This window comes from Nerophis lumbriciformis, linkage group LG23, assembly GCF_033978685.3.
Source record: "Nerophis lumbriciformis linkage group LG23, RoL_Nlum_v2.1, whole genome shotgun sequence".
NCBI classification, from domain to species: Eukaryota; Metazoa; Chordata; class Actinopteri; order Syngnathiformes; family Syngnathidae; genus Nerophis; species Nerophis lumbriciformis.
This window is the reverse complement of record NC_084570.2, coordinates 42611661-42622766: the sequence shown is the minus strand read 5'-3', so window position 1 is coordinate 42622766 and position 11106 is coordinate 42611661.

Here is an 11106-nt window from a genome sequence, read left to right as displayed (position 1 = left end):
GTCTGGAGGGTCTTGGCTTGGGTCTTGGTCTTGGCTTGGGTCTTGGTCTTGGCTTGGTGAGTCTTGGTCTTGGCTTGGCGAGTCTTGGCTTGGTGAGTCTTGGTCTTGGCTTGGCGAGTCTTGGCTTGGCATGGCGGGTCCTGGCATGGTGAGTCCTGGCGTCGTAGAGCTGCGACTGGCGGCACTTGGCGTCGTGGAGCTGCGACTGGCGGCACTTGGCGTCGTGGAGCTGCTATTGGAGGAACTTGGCGTGGTGGAGCTTGGCGTGGTGCTGCTAGACATGTTGCTAGCCTTGGAGCAGGGCGTGGAGCTAGCCGTGGCATAGGTGCTAGCCTTGGTGCTGGTGCTAGCCTTGGCGCTGGTGGTAGCCGTGGTGCAGGTTGTGGTGCTAGCCTTGGAGCAGCGACAGGTGCTAGCCGTGGTGCAGGTAGCCGTGGTGCTAGCCATGGTGCAGGTGGAGGTGGCCTAGCTGGGGGTTGTGGCTTGGCAGGCCGAAGAACTGGTGGAACCACCCCACCAGCACAGCTCCTGGCCCCCCCTGGCTCCTCTGCCCACCTCCGCCCCCCCTCAAGGGGCGGATACCAGACACGCTCCCTGCGGTCTGGAACAGTCTTTTGGGGTGGGTGGAGGGAGGTCAGGAGGTGGGCAGAATCCTCCCCTTTAAATTGTCCAAAAAATATTTCTTTATCCCCCACCTGAGGTTGTGTGGGCGGAAAAAAGAAACATTTTGTGACGGGGGCGGGGCTTGAGTCTTGGGGGACAAGGACAGTCCTGGTGAGCGGGTCTGTGAAAACATTTTCTGGAAGTGTCTGATTCTGGCAAAAAAGTCCTTTGGTGGTGGCTGATAGAAAAAGTTAACAGAATTTTAAAAAAAAATCTTGGTCTCTGACGTCATCACCAGTGGGTGGGGTGACGTCATGACAAGGCGGCGGCGTGATGTCATCTACGGGAAAACTTATTTGCTGGCGACATCTGTCAAGACTAGGACTTTGGCGAGGTTTGTTTTCCCATGCTGCAAATGATTTGGACCGGACATGGCGTGAAGGTAAATACATATTTATTTTTAACACTCAAAAAACAAAAAACAAAGGCGCTCACAGTGGAGGCACAAAACTTAACGCAGGGAACAAAAACTTGGACTATGCATAATTATGAACATGGCAAAACAAAAGACACTAACTGTGGCATAAATAAACACAACTTACTTGCGGAAGCAAAGAGCAGCATGAATGTGAGTCCAAACGTGGAACAGGTGAAACTAATGGGTAACCATGGAAACAAGACAAGGAAGTGAAAAGGCAGGAACTAAAAAGAGTCCAAAACCCAAACAGAACATAACTTAAACAAAACATGACAGAAACTAAAAGTCATGAATATTGTCACTTGGGGCTACTTAGCTAAGTGTTAGCATGCCTACATTTTAGCCAATTTTTCAGGTATGAAACTAAAAGTCATGGATATTGTTACATGGCACTATCTTACTAGCGTGTTAATACTTCAAAGATTCGTTATCATGAATTATTAACATGCTAGCATTTTGGCAAATGTTGTAGATTTAAAACTAAAAGTATTGGACATTGTTACTTGGTGCTATCTAGCTAGCATGCTAATAGAATAATCTTTGAAGTCTTAACATGTTAAGACTTCAAAGATTATTTGTCTTCAATTGTTACCATGCTTGCATTTTAGCCAATTTGTATGTGTAACACTAAAATGTATGGATATTGTTAATTTAGCCTAGTGTGGCAAGATAGCGCTAACTAATAACATGTCAAGACTTAAAATATTATTTGTCGTCAATTGTTAACATGCTAGCCAATTTGTATGTTTAAACTTAAAAGCAAAATTAGCAAACATGTCAGCAGAAATCATTGATACTAGTGCTGATGCGAACATTCATTTTAGTGCTAATCGCTGATTGTAGTGCTAGTGTTAAGATTCATGTTAACAAAAATCTTTGATGCTAGTGCTAATGTAAACATTTATGTAAGCTTATGCTATTGCCAATTTTAACATTTATGTTAGTGTAAATCGCTAATGGTAGTGCTAATGTTAGCATTTATGTTAGCGCTAATCACTGATGCTATTCCTGATAGACATTCATTTTAGCGCTAATCGCTGATGGTAGTTCTAATACACATACATGTTAGTGCTAATCACTGATGCTAGTGCTGATGCGAACATTAATGTTAGCGTGAATCACTGATGGTAGTGCTAATGTTAACATTCATGTTAACCAGGGGTCTCAAACTCAATTTACTTGGGGGCCACTGGATGCAGAAACTGGGTGAGGCTGGGCCGCAAGAAAAGATTTCTTAAAAAAAATCTAACATGCGCTTTTTAATGAATTCACCTTCTTTGAATGGCTATCCCGCCCTAGCAACATACTTGTCAACCCTCCCGATTTTTCCGGGAAACTCCCGAATTTCAGTGCCCCTCCCGACAATCTCCCGGGGCAACCATTCTGCCGAATTTCTCCCGATTGTCATCAGGACAACAATATTAAGGGTGTGCCGTGACGGCACTGCCTTTAGCGTCCTCGGGGCGGGGCGGGGTTTGGTGGTAGCTTGTATATTGTAGTTAGGGCTGCATGGGATTCTGGGTATTTGTCTGTGTTTGTCAAATGTGTTTGTCATTCTTGTTTGGTGTGGGTTCACAGTGTGGCGCATATTTGTAACAGTGTTAAAGTTGTTTATACGGCCACCCTCAGTGTGACCTGTGTGACTATTGATCAAGTATGCCTTGCAGTCGCTTACGTGTGTCTACAGAGGCCAAATACAACATGTGACTGGGCTGGCACGCTATTTGTACAAGCTGTAGAGGACGCTAAAGGCAGTGCCGTCACGGCACGCCCTTAATATTGTTGTCTGGGTGAAAATCGGCAGAAATTTGGGAGAATGGTTGTCCCTGAAGATTTCCGGGAGGGGCACTGAAATTCATGAGTCTTCCGGAAAAATCGGGAGGGTTTACAAGTATGACGCTGTCAAGCGCCATTCATATAAAACTTGCGGGCCGCACTAACATTACATTTTCATATTAAGGTGCGGGTCGCAAAATAACGCCAATTGCGGCCCGCGTGTTTGAGACCCCTGATGTTAACACTACTCTTTGATGCTAGTGCTAATGTTAACATTTATTGTTAGCTTATGCTATTGCTAATGTTAACATTTATGTTAGTGCAAATCACTGATGTTAGTGCTAATGTAAACATTGATGTTAGCGCTAAGTGCTGATAGTAGTGTTAATGTTAACAGTCATATTAACACTACTCTTTGATGTTTTTGCTAATTCTTAACATTTATGTTAGCTGATGCTATTGCTAAAGTTAACATTTATGTTAGCGCAAATCACTGACTCTAATGCAGAAGTAAACATTGATGTTAAGGCAAATCACTGATGGTAGTGCTAATGTTAACATTCATATTAACACTACTCTTTGATGCTAATGTTAATGTTAACATTTATGTTAGCTTATGCTATTGCTATTGCTAATGTTAACATTTATGTTAGCACAAATCACTGATGGTAGTGCTGATGTAAACATAGATGTTAGCGCTAATTACCGATGATAGTGTTGATGTTAACATTCGTGTTAGCGCTAACTATCGATGATAGTACTGATGTTAACATCCGTGTTAGCGCTAATTACCGATGATAGTGCTGATGTTAACATTCGTGTTAGTACTAATTACCGATGATAGTGCTGATGTCAAAATTCGTGTTAGCGCTAATTACCGATGATAGTGTTGATGTTAACATTCGTGTTAGCGCTAATTACCGATGATAGTACTGATGTTAACATCCGTGTTAGCGCTAATTACCGATGATAGTGCTGATGTTAACATTCGTGTTAGTACTAATTACCGATGATAGTGCTGATGTCAAAATTCGTGTTAGCGCTAATTACCGATGATAGTGTTGATGTTAACATTCGTGTTAGCGCTAATTACCGATGATAGTGTTGATGTTAACATTCGTGTTAGCGCTAATTACCAATAATAGTGCTGATGTCAACATTCATGTTAGCGCTTATTAACCGATGATAGTGTCATACTTGCCAACTTTGAGACCTCCGATTTCGGGAGGTGGGGGGTGATGGGCGGAGGGGCGTGGTCGGGGGTGGGGCGGGGTGACGTGGTTGGGGGCGGGGGCGTGGTTAAGAGGGGAGGAGTATATTTACAGCTAGAATTCACCAAGTCAAGTATTTCATATATATATATATATATATATATATATATATATATATATATATATATATATATATATATATATATATATATATATATATACAGTATATATATATATATATATATATATATATATATATATATATATATATATATATATAAAATAAATACTTGACTTTCAGTGAATTCTAGCTATATATTTATATATATAAATAAAAGAAATACTTGAATTTCAGTGTTAATTTATTTACACATATACACACACATAACACTCATCTACTCATTGTTGAGTTAAGGGTTGAATTGTCCATCCTTGTTCTATTCTCTGTCACTATTTTTCGAACCATGCTGAACACCCTCTTTGATGATGCATTGATGTGTGGCACACACAAAAGTTCTTTCATCAAATGCACTAGAGTCTAGAATCTTCCATCTCTCCCTAGCATGGCCCAAAACCAGTCAATCTTTGCTTCCTGAGGAAGATCTTCACTGCCAAGCACTTGGTAGTCCACTACTTCTTCCCGGAGGCTATCCAGGTCCAATCGCAGCTGCGGCTTGGAACTTACAAGCGTATTTCTCTATCTTACTCGTCGTCGGCGTCGCCACGGCTTTATCTTCCTCATTCTTCTGCTTCGTCTCCTTGTTGTGTGCGCAGTTGTGCACTGCACTCTCTAAAAGCCCTAGATGTTATTGTCATATATGCATGTACAGTAGATGGCAGTATTGTCCTGTTTAAGAGTGTCACAACATTGCTGTTTACGGCAGACGAACTGGTTTACGGTACACGAAAACATGACTGCTGTTGTTGTGTGTTGTTACCGCGCTGGGAGGACGTTAATGAAACTGCCTAACAATAAACCCACATAAGAAACCAAGAACTCGCCCTCGATCATTCTACAGTTATAACGTGATTGGGCAGGCACGCTGTTTATATTGTGGGAAAGCGGACGTGAAAACAGGCTGTCCTCACTCAGGTCCGCATGGAGCTGGAGGGGGCGTGGCCTCCAGCTCCGCCTGAATTTCGGGAGATTTTCGGGAGAAAATTTGTCCCGGGAGGTTTTCGGGAGAGGCGCTGAATTTCGGGAGTCTCCCGGAAAATCCGGGAGGGTTGGCAAGTATGGATAGTGTTGATGTCAACATTCCCTTTTAGCGCTAATTTCAGATGATAGTGCTGATGTTAACATTCATGTTAGCGCTAATTACCGATAATAGTGTTGATGTTAACATTCATGTTAGCGCTAAATACCGATGATAGTGTTGATGTTAACATTCATGTTAGCGCTAATTACCGATGATAGTGTTGTTGTTAACATTCATGTTAGCGCTAAATACCGATGATAGTGTTGATGTTAATATTCATGTTAGCGCTAATTACCGATGATAGTGCTGATGTTAACATTCATGTTAGCGCTAATTACCGATGATAGTGTTGATGTTAACATTCTTGGTAGCGCTAATTACCGATGATAGTGCTGATGTTAACATTCATGTTAGCGCTAATTACCGAAGATAGTGTTGATGTTAATATTCTTGTTAGCGCTAATTACCGATGATAGTGCTGATGTTAACATTCGTGTTAGCGCTAATTACCGATGATAGTGCTGGTGTTAACATTCGTGTTAGCGCTAATTACCGATGATAGTGTTGATGTTAACATTCTTGTTAGCGCTAATTACCGATGATAGTGCTGATGTTAACATTCGTGTTAGCGCTAATTACCGATGATAGTGCTGATGTTAACATTCATGTTAGCGCTAATTACCGATGATAGTGTTGATGTTAACATTCTTGGTAGCGCTAATTACCGATGATAGTGCTGATGTTAACATTCATGTTAGCGCTAATTACCGAAGATAGTGTTGATGTTAATATTCTTGTTAGCGCTAATTACCGATGATAGTGCTGATGTTAACATTCGTGTTAGCGCTAATTACCGATGATAGTGCTGGTGTTAACATTCGTGTTAGCGCTAATTACCGATGATAGTGTTGATGTTAACATTCTTGTTAGCGCTAATTACCGATGATAGTGCTGATGTTAACATTCGTGTTAGCGCTAATTACCGATGATAGTGCTGATGTTAACATTCGTGTTAGCGCTAATTCCCGATAATAGTGTTGATGTTAACATTCGTGTTAGCGCTAATTACCGATGATAGAGCTGATGTCAACATTCGTGTTAGGGCTAATTACCGATGATAGTGCTGATGTTAACATTTGTGTTAGCGCTAATTACCGATAATAGTGTTGATGTTAACATTCGTTTTAGTGCTAATTACCGATGATAGTGTTGATGTTAACATTCATGTTAGCGCTAATTAACGATGATAGTGCTGATGTTAACATTCATGTTAGCGCTAATCACTGATCCACGTGCTGATGTCAACATTCGTGTTAGCGCAATAAGTGATGCTAGTGCTAATGCAAGATTTCATGTTAGCGTAGTTCATTTGCTGTGCTTTCAAGCAGTCAACAACAACTTTTTATCAGCCTGCGTTGACTGAGATCAAAGTTCACCTTTTGTCATAGCAGCACGCAGGTGAGTGTGACCTTTGACCTGCGCCCCTACCCTTCAATGTGATACATCATTAATCCTTCCGCCCTGGCGCCGGATCAGAGTCGGAATTAAGATGGCGTCCCGATATCGTTGTCATGGAAATGAGCACTACTAAGTCACCGGTTGCCATAGCGCCAGAGTTAATCCCTCCCCCTTTTGTTCCATCGTCTCATACGAGCCGCCTGATCGATGCACGCGCGATTTCGGAAACATGAGCCCGAGGAACACTGTCAGAACTTTCCTCGACGCCTTTGTTAGCTCCGCCCCCACCACGCCTTCAACCCTCTACCCCGCCGCCGCCGCCGTCACCACGGCTGCGAGTGAGCGGCAATAGAAAAAGAAGGAACTAGAAGAAATGTTCATTAAATAACCTGATGACCGTCCCAGCTGGACCAGGCTGCGGGGCACGCGTAGCACACACACACACACACACACACACACACACACACACACACACACACACACACACACACACACACACACGAGCAGAACAGAGAAAAGCAGAAAGTTAACAAGGCGTGTGAGGCTTGTGTGCCAGTGCTGTGCCAAACAAACACGCACACACACACACGCACAAACATGCACACACACACACACACATGCATACATACACACGCACACACATCTTAGCAATTGTACCTTCGTGGGGACCAGCCAAAATGTCCTCACAAAATCACATGTCCTCACAGTAAAGGTAGTGGCACACATGCAGAGAAATACACACACACACAAATCTCTGAACAAGGAGGTCACGCTAGTCCTCTCACACACACACACAAACTTACACACATAGACACATACACACGCATGCGTGTGCGCTGCTGTCAGGATGATCTCAGTTGTCTCGGGATAATTCGGGCATAATTAGACGGATTCTCGTGGGGCAATGCAGGGGGCGGGGAGTGTGTGTGTGTGTGTGTGTGTGTGTGTGTGTGTGTGTGTGTGTTGTGCAGCTCCACACAGAGAACAACACAACGTGAGCAAGAGTCATGTGACCCGCGCTGTCCTAACCTCAGCCGCCCGAGGATATTATTCATGCTGCATCAGCGCCCCCTGCAGGCTCACTTCACCCCTCATTTCTTTGACGCAACTCCCTTTTGTTTATCATTCTTCTTCTTATTATTTTCATATACGCATGTTCCTTTGAGTCGTGGAATTATTATCCGTCCGCTCGACTCTCGCCACCCTCGCACGACACATTGCCGCGTCGCCGCGGCCGCCATTTTGTCGCGCGTTAGCTTCCGCCGCGTTCCAGAGGTTTATCAGCTTTGTGTCACAGCTGGACGCGGCAAAGCATTGTGGGAAACAAGGAAATCTAGGAAGGTGGAGCGAGGCGGCAGTAATCTCGCTGAGATGGTCAGGTAGTAAAACACACACAGAGATGTAGGTCACAGCTGTTCACTACTATGTTGCAGCATCCACTAGGGGTGCACAAAAAAAATCAATTCAAATTGCGATTCTTATTCATCCTAAATCATTTCATCATTTAAAAAAAATTATGATTCTTTTTTTTTTTTTTTCCATAGGATCGATTTTTGACTCCACTCAACCAAAAGACGCTTTTTTTAACCTGAAACCTGCTTTGAAAAAGTTTCATAATCATTACATATCCTACCGAATAATACAGTGAGAGAATCGGATTGAATCGAGAACTGATTCTGACTCAAATCATCACCCCAGGAATCGTGAGGAGCCGAAAGATTCACACCTGTAATATTTTGGTACTTCACACGTTACAGTTACCATTTTAGCATGCTAACATTATAGCATGCCAGATTTTGTTAGGCTAATTTAACAGATAATCACCTCACTGTCATATATTTTGGTATTTCACTTTATGCATGCTTTTGTTAGCATAGTACTGCTTAGGGATGTCCCGATCCGATATTTGGATCGGATCGGCCGCCGATATTTGCAAAAAAATCGGCAAGGCATGGGAAAATGCCGATCCAGATCCAGTTTTAAAAAGAACTCCGGTCCGTGTTTTCCAACGCACCGATTTAAATAATACATTCCATTTTTCTGCTGCTCCCTAATTTCCGTTCCGCATTTTCCAGCACACCCTCAAAACATCCACAGGTCTGTGGATTCTCACGCAGTTGCTTTTAGCTGCTGGCATTACACGACAGGCTCTTCTCACTCTTTCCTGTGTCTCCCTCTCACAGACAGCAAGCGCACCTTCTTACACACGTCACATACTGTCACGTCATACGTCACATACGTATACGTCCTCCCCGAGCAGAGAGGTAGCAGCATGGCTAACGTTAGCTGTGATGCTAGCGCAGCCGTGTGACCAACGTTCCCTCTAAGGTGCGCGCCTGTGCAATTGCGCACTGCTCAAGCGTCCTCTGCGCACGGCAAATCTATGCCACGCACAAAATCAAATAAAAAAATAAGCGCATAACAATTTTCGACACACGGACACGACAGAGAAAATAGTTTTCGTCATCATTGTTCAAATATTGTAACGTCTGTCTAGACGCTTATCTCCATTCGGTGCCACACGTCCACACCATCAAAATGCCGAGGCAAACATTTCCACATCAAAACCATATGAAAAAAATAGTGATTTTTTTAGTTGTGATTTCCTTCTTTGCATGAAAGTTTAAAATTAGCATATATTAATGCAGTACATAGAATCATGATACTGCTGTGATTATATGCATCAAGTGTTCATTCAAGGCTAAGGCAAAATATCGAGATATATATTGTGTATCGCAATATGGCCTTAAAATATCGCGATATTAAAAAAAGGCCATATCGCCCAGCCCTAGTTCAATGATGCCATTTCTGTTTGTCATGTATAGTTTTGTCTATTTTGTGTTTATCCTTGAATAAACAGGTCAATTTCTTGTTACCAACCATTGTGTATTATTCAAACTCACCTAATTCAGCTGGCTAGTTGTTATCAAGAGTACTAAAACCCTTTTCAACATGATTCTGACAACTAAGTAGGCTAAATAACTTTAATACATGCTCGGATAGGCCAGTATCGGTCAGAATCGGTATCGGATCAGAAGTGCAAAAACAACATCGGTATCGGATCGGAAGTGCAAAAACCTGGATCGGGACATCCCTAGTACTGCTAGCATGCTAGCTTTTTTAGCAAATTTTTCAGGTATACATTTCAGCGTCAAATATTTTGTTGATTGACGGATGAACATTAGAATGCTAATGTTGCTATGCTACCTTTTTTTTTTAGCTAATTTCTTAGGTATACACACGGCGTGGCGAAGTTGGTAGAGTGGCTGTGCCAGCAATCGGAGGGTTGCTGGTTACTGGGGTTCAATCCCCACCTTCTACCATCCTAGTCACGTCCGTTGTGTCTTTGGGCAAGACACTTCACCCCTTGCTCCTGATGGCTGCTGGTTAGCGCCTTGCATGGCAGCTCCCGCCATCAGTGTGTGAATGTGTGTGTGAATGGGTGAATGTGGAAATACTGTCAAAGCGCTTTGAGTACCTTGAAGGTAGAAAAGCGCTATACAAGTATAACCCATTTATCATTTATTTACTTTATTATGGTACTTGATCAGTGACGTGCAGTCAGGGGAGGCAGGTGAGGCGGGGCCTCACGTGCCATCATGGAAAGAAAAAAAAAGTAAAAAGAAAAAAAAAAAATTAAATTGTTATATGTATCCAGTGATTATACTATAAAGTTATTTTCCATTTAACTTCACCAGTTTTAGATTATTTTTATTCAAAATCGCAGAATTTTCACATTTGCCGTTCAAATACTGAGAAGAGACTTGCGGTGAGGCAGCAGCCAGTTGAGCCTCACCATGGATTGCGCAATGACTCAGCTAACTGCTGGCCTGCTGTGCAGTGAGACCGTCTTGCTATATGAATTATATTATACATTTCCATAGTTTAGTTAGCTGAGGTATATAATGTACAGTGTATTTTGTCAACAACTGTATGTGTGTAACGTATTTCTTGTGCTGAGCAATCATAAAACGGCTGCGAAGACGCACTGGCTGAAGCTCGCAGTAATCCCGTCTCCTGGTGGTAGAGGGCGCTAGTGATACCGGATCATTCTTGCGACTATTCGGCTGCAGAATAAGTGACAACAAGCAGCAACAGTTGGCAGCGATCGTTTATTTTTTCCTCTCGCCTGGATTTTTAACATGGAGGATTACATATCTAAAATAAAACAGTTTTTGTTATACCCGTTTGATTGTGGACTATTACTGACATCTTGTGGCGATGGGAAAATGCTGCGCCTCATCAGTTTGGGCATTTCCGGTTTACGATGTTAGTTCAGTTCATGAGACAATAAGTAGACAAGTTGTGTTACCTCTTACAAGCCTTGGAAATGATAAGTCTGTAAGTAAACTGTTTAACTTGTTTATGTGGCTCAATATGA